This window comes from Thamnophis sirtalis, unplaced genomic scaffold, assembly GCF_051295495.1.
Source record: "Thamnophis sirtalis isolate CommonGarterSnake01/CBP01778 unplaced genomic scaffold, rThaSir2_p1.2 scaffold_20, whole genome shotgun sequence".
Lineage (NCBI taxonomy): Eukaryota > Metazoa > Chordata > Lepidosauria > Squamata > Natricidae > Thamnophis > Thamnophis sirtalis.
Window position 1 is genome coordinate 632,557 of NW_028261400.1, and position 21,746 is coordinate 654,302.

At 46.4% G+C, this 21,746-nt stretch overlaps 1 protein-coding gene and 1 long non-coding RNA gene across 2 annotated transcripts in view; one reads left to right on the plus strand and one right to left on the minus strand.

The window, feature by feature from the left end:
* The window catches only part of LOC148042234 (uncharacterized), an 845,903-nt gene that overhangs the window by 578,054 nt on the left and 246,103 nt on the right, over positions 1 to 21,746 (minus strand). The gene's annotated exons all lie outside the window — the stretch shown is intronic.
* LOC148042246 (uncharacterized) lies at positions 758 to 4,928 on the plus strand. The gene is made up of 5 exons (XR_015695227.1): positions 758 to 1,378; positions 1,678 to 1,796; positions 2,585 to 2,642; positions 3,057 to 3,178; positions 3,602 to 4,928. It is a non-coding gene; the product is annotated as an uncharacterized LOC148042246 (long non-coding RNA).

Sequence of the window (21,746 nt, forward strand, 5' to 3'; positions counted from 1 at the left end):
TGTCCGGAGGCTTATCGGCTTTGACACTAAGCAGGAGTGAGTTTGGGGGACAACAAAACCAGGATGGTTTTTACTCAAGAGGCCAAAAGAAGAGGGAAGGTTCCACACACGGAACCCAGTGGGAAAAAGGAGGGAAATAAATACTCCACAGTTCTCCACTTTTCTCCTTTGCCACTTTCCCGCCACAAAATGGAGGACCCCATGGGGCTTGCGCCATCTTTAGCTGTCCCTCTCACTGCCTGTAAGGGGCAGCCTATAGTCTGGCCTTTAAGTGATGCCTGGCCTCTGCAGGCAGTGAGTAGGACAGCTAAAACTGGCAAAGACCCCGCATCCTCCATTTTGTTCCTCTGGCCCCTTTTTGGAGAGGATTGTTTTTTCCCTCCATAAAAAGGTAAGCAGTTAGAATAATGGACAAATGGAGTTGAAAGAGACCTTAGAGGTCACCTGTCCAACTGCCCAGTGCAAGATCTACTAGGGCATGTTTCTCAACCTTAGCAACCTGAAGAAGAGTGGACTTCAGTTCCCAGAACTCCCCAGTCAGCACTCAGGGTCTTTCTTCACTGGGTCTTTCCATGATTTAGCTGTCCCTCTCACTGCCTGTAGGGGGCAGTTTATCATCTGGCCTTTAAGCCATAGCTGGCCTACGCGGGCAGTGAGTAGGACAGCTAAAGCTTGCAAAGACCCATGTGTTTCTTCAGGCACCTCCTTCTCACAAGGCCTTTTGAATATGAATCACATCTGATCTTTTCTGCATATTTCCCTTTCATCGTCTGGGCCTGGAGAGGGAAACCTGGATTCTCTGGATCTCTAACACCAGATTATACTCCCAAGGGACAAGATTTTAATTTCACTCCCAGAGAAGGGGCGGAATGTGGGGCTCCCCTCCGACTGAGGGTTCCCCCTTCAGAGGGAGCCGCTCTGGCTGAAGTGAATTCGGGGCTCTAAGCCCCTTCAGGATTGGCTCATCAATGGATAAGCCACGCCCCCAAGGGAAGGCAGCCGGTTGGTGGTTATTGTTCAAATCTCAGGTCCAGGCCAATCAAAGCCTTGGCTTGTGACATCAGAGGCTCCTCCTGAGCTCATTGGCTGGAGCTCGCCATGGCAACCTCCAGCATCCTTGGGGAGTCTGGACCACGTAATGGAGGCTCTGCTCAACATCCCTGGAAAGTGGCTGGATTGGATGGCTGGCACTGGGGGCATCGCAGGGCCTCCCTCGCCTGGGCTCCTCAGGAGGGAGAGACCCTTCGCTTTAAGGCAGAACTAAGGGGGGGGGAGATTAGAAAAGTGGGGGTTCCATTAAACTTCACAGACGTGCTGATACCTTCCATGTTGGCAGCCTCCATCCCTGTCACCAATCTCCTCATCCATCATGTCAAAGGTTCTTGTCTCCAGAAAGGGGCTGGGCCTGGCTGGCTGGCTGACTGGCGGTGAAGGGCACTCGGAAAAACCTGCAATGTTTAGGGGCCCAAAAAATGGCTTCAGGCTTTCGCAGTTGGGTGGGCATTGCAACCACAAAGCTAGAGGTCGACCTGCTTCATGATTTGGGGAAATGACTAAACTCTGATTCCGTTGGCCAGATAGTAGTTATTTCCCAATAGCAAACTTGGCCTGGCGACTGTTGTTTTCCTTTTTGATTACTTGGATTTTTTATACCGCCTTTATTATTTCTCTAAATAGCTGAAGGCAGTGAACATATCTAAGATTCCTTCATCCCCACAAGAACAACCTTGTGAAGGCTGAGAGAGGGACTGGCTCAAGGTCACCCACTGGGCTTCGTGGCTGAGATGGGACTCGTAGTAAGTACTTGCGGGGGGGGGGGGAGTGTCTGTCTTAATTCCAATGGTCACCACCTTTTCCTGTTATCAGAAATCATAGCAATACAAAGACAGTCAAATCGATGGGGAGCTGATACCGAGTCCTGTGGGGGGTTTTGAGCAATGAGGTGCCTTGAGGTGGATTCAGAATGAAATGGGAAGTCAGGATAGTTTGAAGAGAGACCAGTATTGAGGGATTTTGTTGGCGTTTCTCAAACTAGGCCCCTTTAAGGTATGGGGGACTTCAACTCCCAGAATTCTCCAGCCAGCCATTTAGCAAGCAGAATTCTGGGAGTTGAAGACCATCCAAGCCTTAAAGGGGCCAAGTTTGTGTTTTTTACACAAAGTTGTTATACTGTAGTTTAATGACTGCTTTAGGACCGGGGTGTCACACTCAAGGCCCACAGGCCAGATCTGGCCTGCAGGATGCTTAGATCCGGCCCGCAGGCCATTCTGCACACAGCGGACTGGCCCATGGCGCCTCTGCCAAAGAAAACAGAGCTTGAGAGGGCCGTGAGTGGCCCTACTACGCCCCAGTTCGCTGGTAGAGCACTGCAGGAGGCTGTGGCTGCTCAAAACGGAGCCTGGGAGGGGAGCCTCTGACACACAAGTGATGTCAAACTGGCTACTCCCACCCTGGCCACACACATCCCCCCCCCCCGAGGTCAAACACAACCCCGATACAGGCCTCAATGAAATTGAGTTTGACACCCCTGCTTTAGGCTTTTGTCATTTGATTGTATTAACCCTAATCTGTTCCCTATTTGTAGGTTAAGGCAACAATGAAAAGGAAATGGACAATAGAAGCATTCAGCTGAAAGGGACCTTGTAAGTTAACCGCCTGCCCGCCTCCCTGCCTGCCTGATTGACTGATTGATAGATCGATTCTGTGTCATCAAGTTGAATGTTGATGCCTAGTAGCCCATAGATCAATTTTCTCCATGGAGATCTGTCCCCAACCTGGTCCTCTGGGTCTCCCAACCTTCCCCCATCCCCATTTTAGTTGCTTATGAGTGATCCTTCACTTTTCCCAGCATTGCAGACTTCTCCAGGGAGTTTGGTCTGCATTGATTGACAGCATGGAAACTGTGTGGACTCTGAGTGACCACAGAGGTAGATGGATGACCTGTCCCCAGTCTGGACTTTCCGGTCTCCCAAAAGTTCACCCATCCACACAGTAATCAAATCCACCAACCTTACCCTAAAATTTCCCCCCTTTCTCTTTCCTTCCACCTTTACCAGCACTAGGAACATTTCCACGTCCCCCTCTGCAGATGGTTGGTTCTCCATTCCTGCTGCATCTCATGCTAGCAGAAGATGATGGACTCCAAAACTTTAGGAAAAAGCCAGAATGGAGAAGGCAGGTTAGCAAAATTAGCCCTGAACTGAGAGAGGATGTGACTGTGTCTCTCCATTTGTCAAACAGGTCAGCAACAAGGAAGAAATGGTCATACGGTCAATAAGAGCCAAGGTGGCGCAGTGGTTAAATGCAGCACTGCAGGCTACTGCTAGATCAGCAGGTCAGCGGTTCAAATCTCACCGGCTCAGGGTTAACTCAGCCTTCCATCCTTCCGAGGTGGGTAAAATGAGGACCCAGATTGTTGGGGGCAATATGCTGACTCTCTGTAAACCGCTTAGAGAGGCCTGAAAGGCCTATGAAGCGGTATATAAGTCCACTGCTATTGCTATTGCTATTGCTATTGCTAATATCCTTGGATAATCTCTCAGCGACCACTGATGGTCCCAACTTCCAGGTTGATGAACTGAGAGACTTCTTTGACTTTCAGACCCAGAAATCCCAGAAAGACAATCAGTGGATGAAAGATCAGCACAGCTGTCTCCAGGAGAAAGTGGATCAACTTAAGACCACAACGGAAGACCTGCAGAAAACCTGCAGGAGATCATGCCATCAGTTAGAGCTAGAGAACAATCTTTGGTGAAATACATTGAAGAACTCTACAAAGAACTGCATGAGGTTACTAGCCAAGTGTCCATCTCAAGCAAGAGAAGGCTGACTCTGAGAAAGACCTCAAAGAGGTGAGGAACTTTCTGCCATGTGCAGAAAAGCCACTACAGCCAACTGAGAAAGTCACCCCTCTTCAGAAGATGAGGGAAAACAAGAAGAAGCACCTCAAAAGTCTGCAGCAGCCGCATCTGAGATCCCAGATCCGGCTCTGGCCAGACTCACCTGGCACACAAGGTAGCAAGTCCCCCCATCACCTCCCAGGTACACCAGATAGGAAATATGACCAAATGAGGAAACTCTACTTTATTGGAAGGGTACATAAGAGAATCTTGCAAGTCTGAAAGTACAAATCTCCCACCAACTCTTTTGAAAGCCTGAAAAATGAGGGAGGGTCCTTTCTGGGGTTCTTTCTGTGCCAGTTATGCACCTGGGGGCTCCCCCACCTTATCTGGTTATTTCCTGTGCAGCAGCATCTCCTTCTCTCCCCAAGGTCCTTTATTTGTTACTATTCCTTTATTTCTATAAACAACTCAAGGCAGTCAATCTCTCAAACACATCTTCCTTCTCCTATTTCCCCTCACAACAACAACCCTGTGAGGTTGGTAGGTATAGTGACTGACCCAAAGTCATCCAGCTGGCTTTCATGACTAAGGTGGGACTAGAACTCAGGAGCTTCCACTTTCTAGCCTGATGCCATATTTTATTTGCACACATCTTTACACTTCCTCAATAGTTTGTGGGAATGCTGGTGATATACCTTGACCCAGCAGAATATTAACTACGGTACTTCCTGATAATTAAGTTAATTAATTAGGATAATGCCTCATAAAACTGAGGAGGTATGAATAGCAATTGGCCCTTGCTCATCTAGTCTTCTATGTTGTCATTAATACAGGCGGGATAGTTGAAGAAATAGGATTTTGTGATGCAACATTTACACCAACTCTTAGACAAAGTTACTTTGATGTTGTTTTAAAAATACCATCCAGCTTTCAGAACAATATCTATGATTTCCTGAGTGCATCAGAAAAATCCAGCAGAAAAATAGATAATTTTTAGCAGTAGGACTTAACAAGCTCTCTTATTTCGAACGAACGAATGGCAGCTGCAGTGTGAATCTTTCATTAAGATTTCATTTGTACTTTTTCTCATATCATTTCTTTTTTAAATCAATTTTTTATTTAATCAAAACCTCCAAAAAATGTTAAAAAAAATACAAGCAAGCCCCAAAAGTTAAATAAAACTACATTAAAAAGTACATAAAAAGAAAAAAGAAAAGAACCAGTTCAGGTGAGGAAACCAGGAGTCTCTCAGCGGGGAATAAAAGTCTGGATGTCATCTTGGGGAGAGTCGGGAAAGCACTTTTCTTCCAGTTGTTCAGCAGCTGCCAGTCCTGGATGCTCAGCCTTCATCCTTGAGTCCTGCACATCATTTTCCACCAGATGTCCAGGAATTTGAACTCCTGGCACGGTCCTTCCTGACCTGGGCAACTAGAGAGCCAATCTGGGCTTCTGTCATGTGTGTTTCCCCCAATTGTTTATGGGAGAGACACTCTTTGTCCGATTCCTCTCATGAGTCCTGTCCAGTATGGTTGAACCTCAGTTGTAGCCCTCATCTTCCTCAGAGCACACACACAGTCAGCCAGAAGTTCGGACTGGATGTCAGCTGTTCCAAGGAAGGCGGCCTTTGGCAATTGACTGATGGTGAGGTTGTCAATGCCGAAGGGGTCCAAATTGGGCTCCAGTTGTTTTGGCATTTCACCCCTGGCAGCTATTCATCCTGGGGCAAAAGAAGCACCAATTTAATAAGTAAATAAGTAAGCAAGAAATAATAAATAAAACTTAGCAACCAAATTAATATTTAAAACTACCAGGCTCCCACTCTCCTTCCTTTTCAGCTTCCAAGGCCAGCCATCCCCACCCAAAAACCCAACGCAGGCAACGCAAAGCAACCAAGGACCCCAGGTGACCTCAAGAGACCCCAAATCCTCTCCCTTCATCCAGGACTCTTCTTTTGGGCAAGTCCTCCGGCCACTCACTTCTTGCAGCCTCCAAGTTGCCCACTGACTGCAGTCAGCTGGGTTTTTCTGCCTCTCGAATAGAATCCATCTAAGAATTAAATAACAATAATATCATCATAATGAGAAAAAACTGACAACCAAATTAGTTCAAACACTTAAAATCCATCACATTGTGGTGCAAGGCAGAACATCTGACATCCTTCGCTCATCAATGATGGGGATGTTGGGGTAGATGGGTCCCGGTATGTACGGTTCATCCGTGATTATGGTGGCCTCCACATCTTCCTTTCGTTGTTCTGGCGACACTTGCAGACACCTTTTTCTGGGGATTGAAGAAGAAGAAAAGAATCAAATATAATCGACTGGTACATTGTTTTCTTCGTGGCACGACATAACCGCGGTAGACTAAAGCGCACCGACAACACCGCGGTGCTAAAACCGCAATGTCAAAAGCGCACCCACAACAGCGCGCCCACAACAGCGCGCCGACAGAAGCGCGATTTAACTTAAGGTAAGGTTTAGGGTTAGGTTTTGGGTTAGGTTTAGGGTTAGGTTTAGGGTAGGTTTAGCGTTAGGTTTAGGGTTATTTTTAGGGTTATGTTACAGTGCGCTTCTGTCAGCGCGCTGTTGTCGCGCGGTTTTGACGGTGCGGTTTTGTCACCGCGCTTTAGTCACACGCACTTTGGTCTACAGCGGTTTTGTGGTGGAACCCTTAACAATGATAACAAAGATAATTCTTAATGGGGGCTCCAGATTTTCAAGATTGGAGGTTGGACTAGAAGACCTCCAAGGTCCCTTCCAGCCCAGGGGGATTCTATACTCTCTCCAATTAGTTCCACCAACATTTTGGGGGGCTTTCAGTGCCCCAGGGCTCCCCCAGTTGTGGTGATGATCCTCCCTTTAACAGGAGCAACTTACTTGCATAGGTGGAGAAATACGCAGAGGCCAACGAATACATAGACCCCAAGGACAAACAGAATCACCTTCCAGGGGTCCCCAAGGACATTCTGGGGTCTGTCGCTGGATGGCCGCAGAAGCTCGTTTGGATCCATGTCTGAAAGAGAAAAGGGATGGAGGAAGAAGAGTCAATTTCTGCATTTAATGGTTGGTGCTTCCCCAACAACTAAGATATTCATCCCAAGGTCAAACTCCCAAGCAGGAGAAAAAATACCAGAGACAAAGAACCAAGTCCTGCTCACCTCTCGGTCTCTCTCTCTCTCTTTCTCTTTCTGTTTCTGTTTTCTCTTTCTCTCTCTGTCTCTGCCTGTGTCTCTCTCTGTCTCTCTCTGTCTCTGTCTCTCTCTGTCTCTCTTTGTCTCTGTCTCTCTCTCTCTCTCATCCACTCAAGCCTTTATAGCCTGCATGGCCTCACCCATCAACGGAAAGGAGTTCCAACAGAATCTAGGTATCCAGGTAACCTAGAGGTCAAACAACACATCTCCCTCTACTCAACCCTTGACCCCCCTCCCTCCCTTGGAATCCCCCCCACTTCAGCTCAGAAGGGAAGGTTGACAGTTGAGTGACACCCAGCAGTGGGGAATCCATGGGGTCCTGCCTAAGCAGGGGGTTGGACTAGAAGACCTCCAAGGTCCCTTCCAAGTCTGCTATTCTGTTAAATTCTGTCTGCCTGAAACCCCCAGCAACCAGCCGTGGCAGGCAAAGCACAGAGGACACCCCCCCTGCTCAGGGATGGGAGGCTAAGAATAAGCCCCCTTTGGTGTCCTTGCCTGGGTCACGAAGCAGAGCCCTGAATGTGGACCCGAGGATGGTCAGGTTCTGTGGGGCTTTCCGAGATGTGACCGTCCAAACCTTGGTTCAATCCCACCTGTGCCCATGGACTCGGCCATCAAATAACACCCTTCACCCAGGGCAGAAACTGAATTCCTCCCAAGCAGGCCTGACAGGTTCACCTGCTCTTTGCAAAGGGCACCTCCTGCAGAAGACCTGAGGTGCAGCCTAAAAGAAAGGCTCTCCCACTTCATCCCTTTTCCTTGTTTAGAGATGGAACAGACCTCAAAAGCCCCATCCCTCTTTGGGGCATCTTCAGCGCACATCCCAAAGGGGCTTTTCAAAAGACAGCTGGAATTTCTTGGTTTTTTTCCCTTGAAAACGTTTGGCTTCTCCTCCAAGAGGCTTCTTCAGTTCCGACTGAATGGTGGGGAATGGAAGGATGTATTTCTTGGCAGCCCTTTGGTGATTAGGCTTGTGAAGGTCAGCCATGAGCTCTCTGAGAGGCCTTGAGGCCACCTGGGGGTTTATCTGCCCCCCTCAGGGTCACCTGAATCAGAGGGAAAATGGGGGGGGGGGATTTCCTTGGAACTGGGGAAAGGACCGTGTTGCTGTCTTCGGAGAGAGCCAAGTCCACGCTCTGGACAGAGGAGACCCCTGGTTGGAAAGAGGGTCCAAGAGATCATCTACGTTAAAAGGAACAGCCCTCTTTCAACAGAGGGTGGGGGGGGGGCTATGACCCCCTCCTCTCTCCTGTCTACCACACAGTCCTGAGGACACGGGGGGGGGGGCAGTGTGTATGCAAGGAGTCATCCAGGTCTCTGCAGGCTTTCAGAATGGAGACGACCACCAGGATAGCATATGCACAATGCTGGGAAAACCCAGAAACCCCTGCAGACGATATAATAATAATTAAAAATAATTCCAGAATGTGCAGAGATGGAAAGGTAACCCTAAGAATCAAAGGAAAAGAAGATTCAGATTATGTCATAACATGGGGACTATTCTATACATGGTTAAATGACAGATATTGGGGTTAGAGGAGTGGAATTAGGTGAAATGTGGTTTACATGAGAAAGAAAAACAGAGGAGTAAATTTTTGTTGATGGTTATATAATTGATACAATAATCTATGTTATAATATGACTGATAAATTGCTATTTATCAGCAATTTTTTGCTGATAAATAAATGAAGGGAGACTAGTATAGATCTATTTCAAGCTATTCAGTTCTCATCAGCTAGCCATACCCTTATTGGGATTTGAATTTAGGCTATTTTACATGTTAGGCAGTTGTAATAACCTCTAAGCCATAAGCTCTCTTCCCTTATCAGCTGTGATTATATATGATGATGATGATGATGATGATTATGATGATGATGATGATGATGATTGTACATTTGTATGTTAGCACCTTGGACACCTAGAGACACACTGCTCAACGTAGAATGGAAATGTATGATATAAAATAATAAAAAAAATATTTTTGAAAAAAAAGAATGGAGAGGATCTATCCCAGCCTGACCTGCTTTCTGCCTCCATCCTCCAATGCAGCAGGCGGGAGGAGGGGGCCCTAGAGACCCCCAGGGCTCCTCTTTCCAGGACAAGCTTCACATTGGGGCTCTTTCATGCAATGCACAAGAGGCAGAACTCCTGGCTGACCCACAAGTACGACCCTCTGGGATCGGTAAAGAGAAGCTTTATAGATGTTATTGCAGGAAGTCCAGATTATTCTTCCTGCAGCACTGAAAAAAATGCACTGAAAAAGACAAAGTTATTCACATTGATGAAAGACTTCGATAGCCTTTAATGTGGCCCATGAAGAATTCTTTTCTCTTTTGGGAGGCTTTTCAGGGAGTCCCATTCTCTAAAGGAAATTGCATGCCTTCACCAAATAGGGACAGTTGTCAGACTGTCGTTACAAAGTAATAGCACTAATATTTTTTTTGGAAAAATCAGAATGTATGTTTTGAGAGACAATATCCAGGACAGTATATAATATTCTAAATGTATTTGACTTCCAGTTCCTTTAACCTCAATGATCCTTTAGGACAAGTGTTGGACAGCCAGGGCAAATTGTAATTTAAAGGAATAGAGGAAAAGAGACAATAATGGGAAATGCGATTGGTCAATTAAATCCCAATTGAATTTTTAGCTATTCCCAGCTCCCTCCCCCAAGGTTTGGTCAGAAGAGAGGTCAAGGAATAGCTGAGGTCTCCTTAGTGTTACCTACCTTCACCCTACAATTCCTCTGCCTTCAAGATGGAGATTGGCAACTGGAGTTTTACAGGCGTCCACCAAGGTCTCTGCCACCTGATTGGGATGTAAATAGAGACAGTAAAAATGTGACCCAGACTTGGGGGGCTGCAAAGCAGAGACCCAGTCTTCAGAAAAGGTTACTTCCAGGAAGGCTTCTATGGTCTACAGGAGCATTTTTAGAAAATACGGGCTGGGTGAGGACATCTCAGGGTTTTCTCTAGAAGGGAGACTTCCTGCTGCCCTTCGCCCTCCCCTCCCCTCAAAAAAAGGGCTGTTGGAAGAAATGTCCTTCTGGGTTTGGCTCCAAGTGGGGAAAAAGACACTGGAGACATGGAGGCTGCTTGGAAAGATGGTTTTAATGGTGGACAGGACTACATGGCTTGAGTCCTGAACAGAAAAGATGATCCCATCCTTCAATGTTGGTGGAGAAGAGAAGGGAAGGGAGGACTGAGATGCTGAAAGTCCCTGGTTTTATGCCTCTCTAGCCTTTGATCTTGAGCTTGCATTCTGATTGGGTAAAGGGGCAATATTATCATGCCTTAATCCCATATTCCTGGAGCTGAAGGGGAGAACTCTTTACTATGTAAAGGGACTGGTTTGGCCTTCTTAATAGCCCATTGACAAAGTGAGTGGAGGCAGGAAGCTGCAGGGAGCTATTCTCTCTTTATAAAACATGTTTCTTCCTTTTTCACATCCAGAGAAATATTCTGCCTTTTCCATATTTCCTAGGATATTTCATTTTTCTGGGAGAGCTCTGGGTGATAACGTCCTACAGGGCAAAGGGCCAAAAGTGGAGGAGGAGACATCCTGGGTCAGGAAGGAGGGACTGGGATCTCTCTTGCGGTTCAACTTAATTCTAAAGGTCTTAGTAGAGGACCTGTGACCTGCTGGGCCCCCTTCTCAGGCCTGTTTCCTTACCAGGACCCTCCTCGGTGTTATGTATTAGGAGACTTGCAAACAGGCCAGCAACTGCTCTGCTGTGGCCTGATTGGCCAGGACGCAGCAGAGGCTGTTGCTAGCCTTCCTTAACTGTTAATCTTCACTGATTGGCCAAGGTACTGCACCAGCAGTTGCTGTGCAGTACCCGGCCCCTGATTGGTTAATGTGATTGTTACAATTACTATAAATACTGGGCGCGTTTTGTGAAACCTTGAATTGCTGTCATCTTACTTTCTGTAACAATAAAGACCATCATTCTGGCTATCCATCGCTCCTGCGTTTCCATCCATCCAATACATAAAACTGGCGACGAGGATGGGATTCGCGATTCCCGCAGGGCCTGGAAAAAGAAAGAACAGCCAGTCGCAGCCACCTCTACTTCGCACAATTCCAGAGGCTACCCGAGCTACCTTCGCACAACTCTGACGCTACCTTCCAGCAGCAGCAGCAGCCGTAGCCACCGCCGTTGGAGCCTGCCAGCGTCTCCGCCAACTTGGCATTGATCAGACGCGGCCTCCGTCCGCCTGAGGGGGTGTCCCGCACTCACCTCGGACGGAGCGCCGCCGATGCGCAAGGACGAGCAATGGACCGCGAGGCTCAACCGCGGAGAAGAGCCCGTGAAGGACCTGCCGGAACCCAAGGCCAGCATGCGCCCAGCTACAGCAGTATCCAGCCAACAAGAAGCTTCAATTTACGCCAACTCGGAGGACGAGCAACAGACCCCCAGTCTACGCCTACTCCGAGGACGAGCCGCAGTCTGCGGAAGCCAACCTCAGCCAGAACTGTCTGGGCCCGAAGCCGTTGGGTTTTCCGTGCACCTCACGGATCCAGCCAGCTGTCCCGATAGCACAAACTGCTTCGCGATCTGGCCACTTAGCCTGCCTGCGAAGTCTGCCTACCACGGAGCAACTCTAACCTTCCACTCAGAAGCCGCCTGCTGCTTCCCGTTCGAGCCAACCCTTCCTGCCGCGAAGAGCTCAACGCCTTGCCTCCGCAGCCTGCCTGCAAATCCTCGCTGCCTTCTGAAGAGCTGCCTCTACATGACGCCGAAGTCCTGCTGTTCCCAATGCCACGAGCAGCCCAAGAAACCAGGCCACCGCCTGCCTGCCTCCTCCCTCTACTGCCGGCCTCCCCTCTCAGCTGCTGGAGCCACCCACTACTCTGCCTGCCTCCCAACGAGAAGTTCGAGGAGCTCCAGGGCCAGCCGAGTTCAAGCCGCCGCGGCCTCCGCGCCCTCACCGCCTGTGCAGCCTGCCCTGCCAGTTTTTTTTTCTTCCGCCGGGCCTCCTCTCTGCCCTGCCGGCTCTAATCCGCCTCCGCCTCCCGAGCCGGCCGCTCTCAACGCTCCTAACCCAGGGCCGCCGTTCTCTCCGAAGCCTGGCCACCTGCGCGCCTCTACTCCTCCCAAAATTTCAAAAGTTCGTGTGCCTTGCCATCTACGCCTCCAGGCCTCCGCTGCCGCCTTCCTGCGCAAGCCGCCAGCCTCCCAAGGCCACCTGCCTGCTCAGCCCTGCCGCTGCTCCCCGCTCCGGTTTCCCGCTCGCAGACCTCTGCGGAAAGAAAAAGCTCTCTGCATTGCCTGCCTTCAATGAGGGCCCTGACGCCGCCGCTCCGTCCCAAACGCAGGAACGCCTCCCGAAGCCATCTACGAGCCGTCTCCAGGGCCGGTCTTCACTTCAGAGGTTGCCTCCGAGCCCAGGACCGGGAGAATGTCAAAGGGGTTTGTTTGGGCATGCGCAGAATATGGAGGGGGAGAAAGAGGGAAGTGAATGAATTTAACTGTAATTGAGAAGTGAATGAATTTAACTGTACTTGAGATGTGCATTAGCTGGGGGAAAGGAGAAGTTTTAACTGTACATGAAATGTGAATTAACTGGGGGAAAGGAGAAGTGAATGAATTTAACTGTAATTGAGAAGTGAATGAATTTAACTGTACTTGAGATGTGAATTAACTGGGGGAAAGGAGAAGTTTTAACTATACATGAAATGTGAATTAACTGGGGGAAAGGAGAAGTGAATGAATTTAACTGTGCTTGAAATGTGAATTAACTGGGGGAAATGTGAATTAACTGGGGGAAAGGAGAAGTGAAAATCTAAACTACAGATCCCAGAATGCATGATCCTTGTGATTTCTTGGTAATAACATAGCAGAATTGAATTGCTTCTGGGTAATTTTAGTTCTAAAATGAACCACACACACATGTAAATGAACACACAGACAAACGGATTAAAATGGGTTAATGTCCTTACAATGTTCTTGAACTTTCAAAGCTCCTTGTTATGATCCTATGTGTCCCCCCCCCCCAATTAAACAGTCACCACCTCTCCAAGTCCATCCACAACGAAGAGGCCTGGTCCGAGATTGTCTGCGCATACTCCTTAGCCAAGCTTGCGCAGATCTGGGGGAAAGGGGGGTTATGTATTAGGAGACTTGCAAACGGGCCAGCAACTGCTCTGCTGCGGCCTGATTGGCCAGGACGCAGCAGAGGCTGTTGCTAGTCTTCCTTAACTGTTAATCTTCACTGATTGGCCAAGGTACTGCACCAGCAGTTGCTGTGCAGTACCCGGCCCCTGATTGGTTAATGTGATTGTTACAATTACTATAAATACTGGGCGCGTTTTGTGAAACCTTGAATCGCTGTCATCTTACTTTCTGTAACAATAAAGACCATCATTCTGGCTATCCATGGCTCCTGCGTTTCCATCCATTCAATACATAAAACTCGGCACTTCCCATATGGAGGGGGCTCCCCATGTGTTCCCTTCCCCTGAAAAGCCGGGCAGACCCCCTGAGGGAGCCCTGATGCAGAGTTCCTGAGCCAACATGACTGGAGGAGGAATTCTGGGAGTTGAAGTCCACAAGAGCCGAGGTGGCGCAGTGGTTAGAGTGCAGTACTGCAGGCCACTTCAGCTGACTGCTAGTTCAGCAGTTCAGCGGTTCAAATCTCACCGGCTCAGGGTTGACTCAGCCTTCCATCCTTCCGAGGTGGGTAAAATGAGGACCCAGATTGTGGGGGCGATATGCTGACTCTGTAAACCGCTTAGAGAGGGCTGAAAGCCCTATGAAATGGTATATGTCTAACTGCTATAAGCCTTAAAGCTGTCAAATTGGAACATCCCTGGAGTTTTTCCCCCCTAAAAGGTTAGGGGTGCAAGGGTCTTGTAACTTGACAGCTTTAAGACTTGTGTGCTTCAAATGCCAGAGTTTCTGAGCCAACATTTTGGTTGCTAAGCAAGTGAGTTTCCCCACATTTTACAAGTTGGCCATGCCCACCCAGTCCCATGACTGCCAAGCCACTCCCATTCGGTCACAGTGACGTGCAGTCAGGTGAGGCAAGGGAGGCAGAGCCTCACCCCTGTCATCATGAAAAGAAAAAAAATGTAAAAGGAAAAAGGCAAGAGCTGAGGTCAGGCTGAGCTAGTTGCTGACTCACCGTGGATGACTCTGCTTAACTGTTAAAAAGAGCCTCTAAAAAGTGCTCTCTACTATGAGGCAGGAGAAGTGCGTGCCTCATCTAGTCTTTTTAGGCATTTTATGATCACTCCAGCAGAGTTAAGCAAGGGTTAAAAGCCTAAAAATTCCTGACGTAGGTGAGGCATGCAGTTCTCCTGCCTCCTCCTGTAGAGGGCGCTCGTTTGGGCGGAGCTTCTTCAGAGGACCCAAGGCAAGAGCAGAGTTTAAGTCCTCTTTGAAGCAGCTGGAAAAGGTACGTGTGAGTTGGAGGGAGGGGGAGGAATTCAAACTTCGTCCTCCTGGTGTGGGGCTTTGTGAAAAGGCTGGAGGGAAGTGCTCTCCCTCCCCAAGTGTAGTTTGATTGCAGACAGATTGTCAGCAGCACTTCATTCAGTAATCAGGAAAGAAAACCACTGGACTCCATTTGTATTGAAATCAAGTGTACTTTTACTAATCATAAATGAACAGTTGCAAAGCTAAGCTGAGTCTGGTTAATTAGGCGTGAAAGCGAATAATATAATGTATAATTCATTCCCCTCCCCTTGGCATCCCCGTGCACAGTCCAATCATAATTCTCCCAAATGTCAGGTGTGAGATAACTTTGAAAGGCATCACCAGGATGGAATACTGGACCGTTGGCCTTGGTGGGAAACACTCCTCCTCCACATGTAACGCAGTAAGGTGGTCAGTTCAGTGTCTCGAAACTTCCTCCAGCACAACAATGATTCCCCTCCTAAATACCATGTCCCTGCTCCCCGTTTCAATGGCAGCCGAAGCAGTAGCAAAGCGGAGGCTGACACAGAGCCAGGTTGCCTTTTCAAACCTGTAATCAGTGAAGCTGGGCTGGATCCTTCCGGGGTTGGGGAAAAGTGTGTGTGCTCCAGTATGGCTCTTTGACTGACTTCCTGCCTCCTCCTGTGGTCTCCTCGCTGGTGCTCTTCCTCCAATCCAACTTTGTGTGTGTATTTGTTTGAGAGAGAGTGAGTGAGTGAGAGAGGGAAGGGGGTAGGAGAGATAGTCCAATCCAACCTGTGTGTGTGTGTGTGTCTGTGTATGTTTGAGAGAGGGGGAGGGAGGGAGAGAGGGAGGAAGGAGGGGAAGGGAGAAGAAAAAGAAAGAAGGAAACTTCTTTTGCAAAGGAGAAAAACAAATGCTGTCGCTTTAAATCAGAACTGAGCATGCCTGGCTGTGGAATTCTGGGAGTTGAAGTGCACAAGTCTAAAAAAACTTTGAAACCCACCACTGTGTCAGTGCCTCACCAGCCATAAACCTCATAGCACCTCACTGTTCGGTCACATGGCTGGCAAGCCACTCTGACCTGGTCACATGGTCAGCAAGCTACTCCCACAAAGCAGGCCACACCTACAGAAGAGGTTCTAAAAAAATTGAAACCCACCACTGCTCCCCTTCGTTCTTGGACCTGGATGAATAGGCGGCATTGAGCTCTCACGCCACAATCCAGAGCATTTGGTCAACGATGAGGCTGCCTCTACACAGGATCCCTTCAACCTCCTCCCGGAGAGACTCTCGAGGGCTTTTCCCCCTGGGCCTCTTCTCCAGCCTTTCATACACACAAGCCGACTTGGAATAGAAGCAGGGAAATGGACAAATGATATAGTGGAAAATTAAAGGGACAGAATAGTGTTAGATGCTGCTATTTTCATTCTCTGGATGAGGAAGGAAAAAATAGAGTGGGGATTTCTAAAAGGTAGATACTTAAATAATAAACCCAAAGTGAAACCCCAGACAGCTGTTCCGGTCGATGCTTTCTGTGAAAGGGGTTTTATCAGGAAATCAAGAAAGAAGGACATAATAGTGATGGAGAGCAGGTCAATCCCTGCAATTCCAGGTCATTCTCATGGAGATTATGCAACAATAACGTTGGAGCAGGGCTCCTACAGCTTCCATCTTGTCTCTTATGATCTTACTCTCTCTCACAAATGCATGTTGAAAGATGCACCCCCCCTCCCTCCAGTAAAAGGGGATTAAAATTTAAGTGTGTGTTATAGGCTGAATATGGGCCTAACTTTTGGCCTCTCGAACCCTCCATGCATCCTGTATTTGCCCTCCTCAGCCCCCAGAAGCAGGCCATAACCAGGCATGTTTTTTTGTGAAAATAGGACATGCGGAGGGTTCAGGAGGCCAAAGTTTTTGGCCTGCATGAGTGGAGCCAAAACTTTTTTCCCTTGTTTTCCTCCTCTAAATCTAGGTGTGTCTTATACTCTGAAATATACAGAACACACTTTCAGCCACTGTCAGAAAGAATAATTGCTCAAATTTTTCATACTGTATCTGGTTCATTGATAGTTGCCGAATATTAAATTCCTCTGAATGATTTTCACAGAGTTCTTCTCCTTAGCTAAATTTATTGTGATGAAAAGGAAGACACAAGAATTCCAGTCATTCAAACATTTTCTATATAGAAACATACATATATCATTGTCTTTGATTCTTGCATACTATCTAAGTGGAAATAATTTAGGTATTCTTTCAAATAAAAGGACATGTTACCATTCTTATAATATCATGGTGTTTTTATCATGTTTTTACATATGTTCTGGCTGTGAGATGCTCCTTTGTGTTCAGGTTTGGCCTCAGAAGGATAATGTAGCACTTGGGGATGAAGATGCAGACCAGCAGACCAGCACTGGAGGCCAAGATGGAGAAGACCTGCACAGCCACCATGTATTTCCCTTTGGTGCTCAGGTAGGTGGGCACAAAAGTCACCCAGACACTGCAGAAGACCAGCATGCTGAAGGTGATCAGCTTGGCTTCATTGAAGGCCCCAGGCAGATTCCTGGCCAGGAAAGCCACCGTGAAGCAGATGGCAGCCAGGAAGCCCATGTAGCTGAGGGTGATGTAGAACATGACAACGGCCCCTTCGTTGCATTGAAGGATGATCTCTCCAGGCTGGGAGTGGAGGTCAGAATCAGGGAATGGGGGAGAAACTCCCAGCCAGATGGAGCAGATGATAATTTGGACAGCAGAAGAAGAAAGGATGATGGAGTTGGCCAAGCTCTTCCCCAACCATCTCTTTGCTCGGTTTCCTGGTTTTGTGGCCAGGAAAGCCAGCACCACTGTGATGGTTTTGGCCAAGATAGAAGAAACGGCAGCTGAAAAGATGATGCTGAAAACCGTTTGTCGGAGAAGGCAGGTGGCTTTCCTTGGTTGACCAATAAAGAGAGAAGGAGACAAGAAGCAAAGCAGAAGGAAGACCAGGAGGATGTAGGAGAGGTCCCGGTTGTTGGCTTTGACAATGGGAGTTTCTCGGTATTTAATGAAGATGATTAAAACAAGGCCTGTGGTGAGGAACAAGAATAGGGCAAAAGAGATCAGGATGATACCCAGATGTTCTTTATAAGACAGGAAGGTTATAACTTTGGGGATACATTGGACTCTGTCCTCATTTGGGTATTTATCATCTGGACACTTGGTGCATTTTTGTGTATCTGAAAAAGCCAAAAAACAATATTTCTTTAATATTCTGTTTTTTTATATTTCAAGAAATACTTTTTGGACAAAGCCTGATTCCAGGAATGTTTTCCAAGATGGGTTGCTTAATCATTCCACAGAAAAAGAAAGATAATACAATTTTCTAATACATTTATAACTAAGGTACAGAAAATCAGAGGATTTGTAGTGCATTTTGAATAAACAAAAAAGATTTGAATTTTAATTCATGCTTTAATTTGTACTTTCTATCAAAATGCTATGGAAAAATCCTTTTCCACAAGGCCTTCTTTTCCTCTGGTGTCACCAACCTTTCCGAGTGGAGAAGGTCCCCTCCGGACAAGGAACACAATCATAGCAGCAAACTGGCTCTCCTTCTTGAGCCCTCTTGACAAATCCAGGAAGACAACTTTCCACACATTTGGACTGAGGCAGGGACTGAGCAGAAAAAGAAGGAATGCCAAAGAAAAGGTGTTAGGACTCTCCGTCCATGGAAAATGGAGGGAGAAATGAATGGAGACAAGTAGCCTCTGGTCTTCACTGAGCTAAATATGAAATCTCTGACTATTTCTTAACAGATGCAGGAGGTATAACAACTGGCAGATTGTTCATTTAGTTCCTTCCTTTTGCTTTTGGCATTTTACATTACAATAAACTAATGTTCTCTTTAATAAAGTTAGGAGAGATGGAATTGAAAAAAGATTTAAGTATGATAATGTATTCATATTAAAACTAATAAAATTTACTGTAAAGATTTAGGAAACTTTTATTCCATTACATTTTTAAATATAAAATAAAACTATATGAAGAAAGAAACCTCTGACCAATAAGATCTTGAAATATTTCCATAAAACATAGCAAAGTCCCTCCACTTAGGTCCCATCTGTTGAAGAACTTCCATTAGATGACACCAGCTGGCATGGAAGGCCAGCCACCCTCGAGACTCCAGGCTTTGCCCACTTGAAATGGGACCTCAGGCTTTGAGAAAAAGGGAAAGGACAACACAATTTCTCCTACCTTATTAAGCAACTTTAGCTGTGAAAGAGTATCTCGGTCGAAATAAAGTCTCTGTCTTTTTAAAATTGCCAGAAACATTTTCTTGGCATCCTCCTTGGGGAGAACCAAGAAGCCCGAAATGGCCAGATCTGCTCTTATTTCTCCATTCTGGTCCAAGTACAGTTCCAACTCCGAAATATTCAAAAACTCGTTCTTCTTCAGAAAAGGATGAAACTAGAATAGGAAAATCCAGGAATTTGAAAAGCAAAAAACTTTGTTACTTATCCCAGATTGCATCTTTCTTATACAATTTTCTCATCTCCAAATATGGTTAAATAGGATACAAATACTGCCGTTATCTTCACAAGTAAATGAAAATGTGTGAGAAACTTTTGTCAATCATATATTGATAAAATATAGAGAAAATATAATCGACACCGTTAGTCAATTATAGGGAACATTCTAGAGCAGATGACAAATAAAATGAACAGAGAAAAAAAAGAGGATGACTCATAAACTCTTTGAAAACAAAAGGTTGATTCCCAGAAAGCATGGGTTGATCAAGAACAAATCTGTCAGGCTAATCTTCTCCCTGGTCATCCCGATGGAAAACATCTCCAGACGTGCTAATTCTACTTGATTGTAATGCGACGTTTACAAAAATTTGCAAGTCTGAAAGAACAAATCTCCCACCAGCTCTTTTCTCAGCCTGAAAAGTTTGTGAGGATCCTTTCTGAGTTTCTTTCTCTCCCATTATGCAGCTGCAGGATTCTCCCCTCTTCTCTGATCCTTCCCTAGGCCGCCTCTCTCCCCTCATCCCAAAAGTCATTCTCACACATCATTACACTTCCTAAATAGATTATGGGAAATGGTGATAGAACTGGATTTCAGTAAAGGACCCACAAACAATCATGTGATGTGATTGGAAACCTGAGGGATGGATGGTATGATAACTAAGTGGATAAAAACTTCAAAATGATACTCAAATAATTTGTAACCCTTTTTAATCTTTCCTATGAAACCTAAAGGTGATGGATAACAATTTGCCATTGGTCATCATTTTTTGAATGTTGTCATGAGTATGGTATTTAATGAGATCTTAAGAATAAGCTAAGTACAGTATAGTATAATCTTTATTGTCATTGTACAAAATAAATAAACAAAATTGGTTTTAACCTTACTGGTGCAAACGAAAAAAGAAAGAAAAAGGAAAAAAAACTAGTCGTACATCTTCGTGTGTGCACGCAGTGATTGTGGTTGTATTTAAAAGTGTGACAGCCCAAGGAGAGAAAGTATCTTTAAACCTATTTGTTCGGCTGGCTATACTTTGATGTCTTCTGCCTGATGGTAGGAGTGCAAAGAGACACAAACCAGGGTGTGAATCATCTCTGAGTATCTTCTTTACTCTGCTAAAGCAGTGAGATCTGGCAATGTCATCCAGTGGTGTCTGTTCTGACCCAGCGATGTAGATTGGCCGAGGCAGCAGTTTAACTCCACGCTTAGGATGTTCTTTTGATCAAGTTTATTATCAGGCATCTTTAATAGCAAAACTTACAGTTCAGTGTTAAGATTCTTCTGACTTTCAAATGTCTGTCCCATCACATACAATAGCAATCGCAGTAGACTTATATACCGCTTCATAGGGCTTTCAGCCCTCTCTAAGTGGTTTACAGAGAGTCAGCATATTGCCCCCAACAATCTGGGTCCTCATTTTACCCACCTCGGAAGGATGGAAGGCTGAGTCAACCCTGAGCCGGTGAGATTTGAACCGCTGAACTGCTGATCTAGCAGTAGCCTGCAGTGCTGCATTTAACCACTGCACCACCTTGGCTCCACTGTAAAAAGTCTGTGGTCTTTCTATTCCTTTGATGAGTGGAGAAAAGCGGAGATGAAGAGCGGAGACACGTTTTGCCCCATCCCAGTTATCAAAGGGCGATTCAAAGAGTGACAAGTAATAAATCACTTTTCCCGGGTAGAGTACCCCACTGCCCAATCATGGAACACAGATGTGGTCACATGTTATGGAACTATATTTCCCATAAGATGACTACATTTCCCATGAGGTAGTTTCTTAAAGGAGACAGTTCTTAATTCCTGGTAAGATGGTGTTAAAGGCTGAGCTATAGTCTATAAAAAGCATTCTGACATAATCCCCAGATTTCTCAAGGTGGCTCAGTGCGATATGTAGAGCAGTGGTAATGGCATCCCCCGTCGACCTGTTGTTCTATAAGCAAACTGGTGTTGACTTCCGGTGGTGATGTCAAGACGAGTGTGGGGAAGAAATCAGGGTTCTGACTTCTTATCTCAATCTACACGTTTGAAGGATCCCTTCAGGTTAGGCCGATCTTGGAAAGAGACGCAGAGGAATAGGGAAACCCTAGGACTAATGAGGCGGAGGGCGACCGCCCGTTACAACGTGGGGATACCCTTTTAATCTGGTGTGCAAGCGTCTGCCTTGTTTCAATGGCGGACTTGAAGTCTCGACAACTATCTAAAAGGGGAAGGAAGAATTTAATCAACTTGTTGTGTCATTGAGTGGATTAGCGGACTGGCTTGCAAGTGGAAACAGCGGTGAGTGTGGGCAGAAAGGGAAGATCCCAGAGGAGAACAGGCAATGCAGTGAGTCTCCAGAGATTGGGTGAGAGAGGCCTATAACTGAGAGGCCACTTGGAGGAGTGAGAGCGGCAGATTTTTAGAGGCAAAGACCGGCCCGAAGTGAGCGATCGGAGGGGAGACAACAAGAAAGAGCACGAACTGACTCTAAGTCATACAGACTCAAGTAGTGGAAAGAAACCGAGAAAGAAGGAGGACTTGAAGAACTGTGGTGTGCTTGAGAGCAGCAGTTGACAGACAGTAGTTAGGAAGAGAAGAGAACAACAAAACGGGAGGGGAAGAGGCTGATGCAACAACTGTGCTGAAATTATTTGGAAATATTTAGAACAGAAGAACATGGACAATTTTGCAAGGACTGAAAAGAAAAGTAACTCAACCCAGAACTTAAAGAAAAAGTGGTGAATGAACTGACTGCATTAATAGTTTAGTGAAATAAGTTATAATTATATACAATATCTGTACATGATATTTATATTATATTCATAAACTAGTAAGTGGAAAGCTTGTG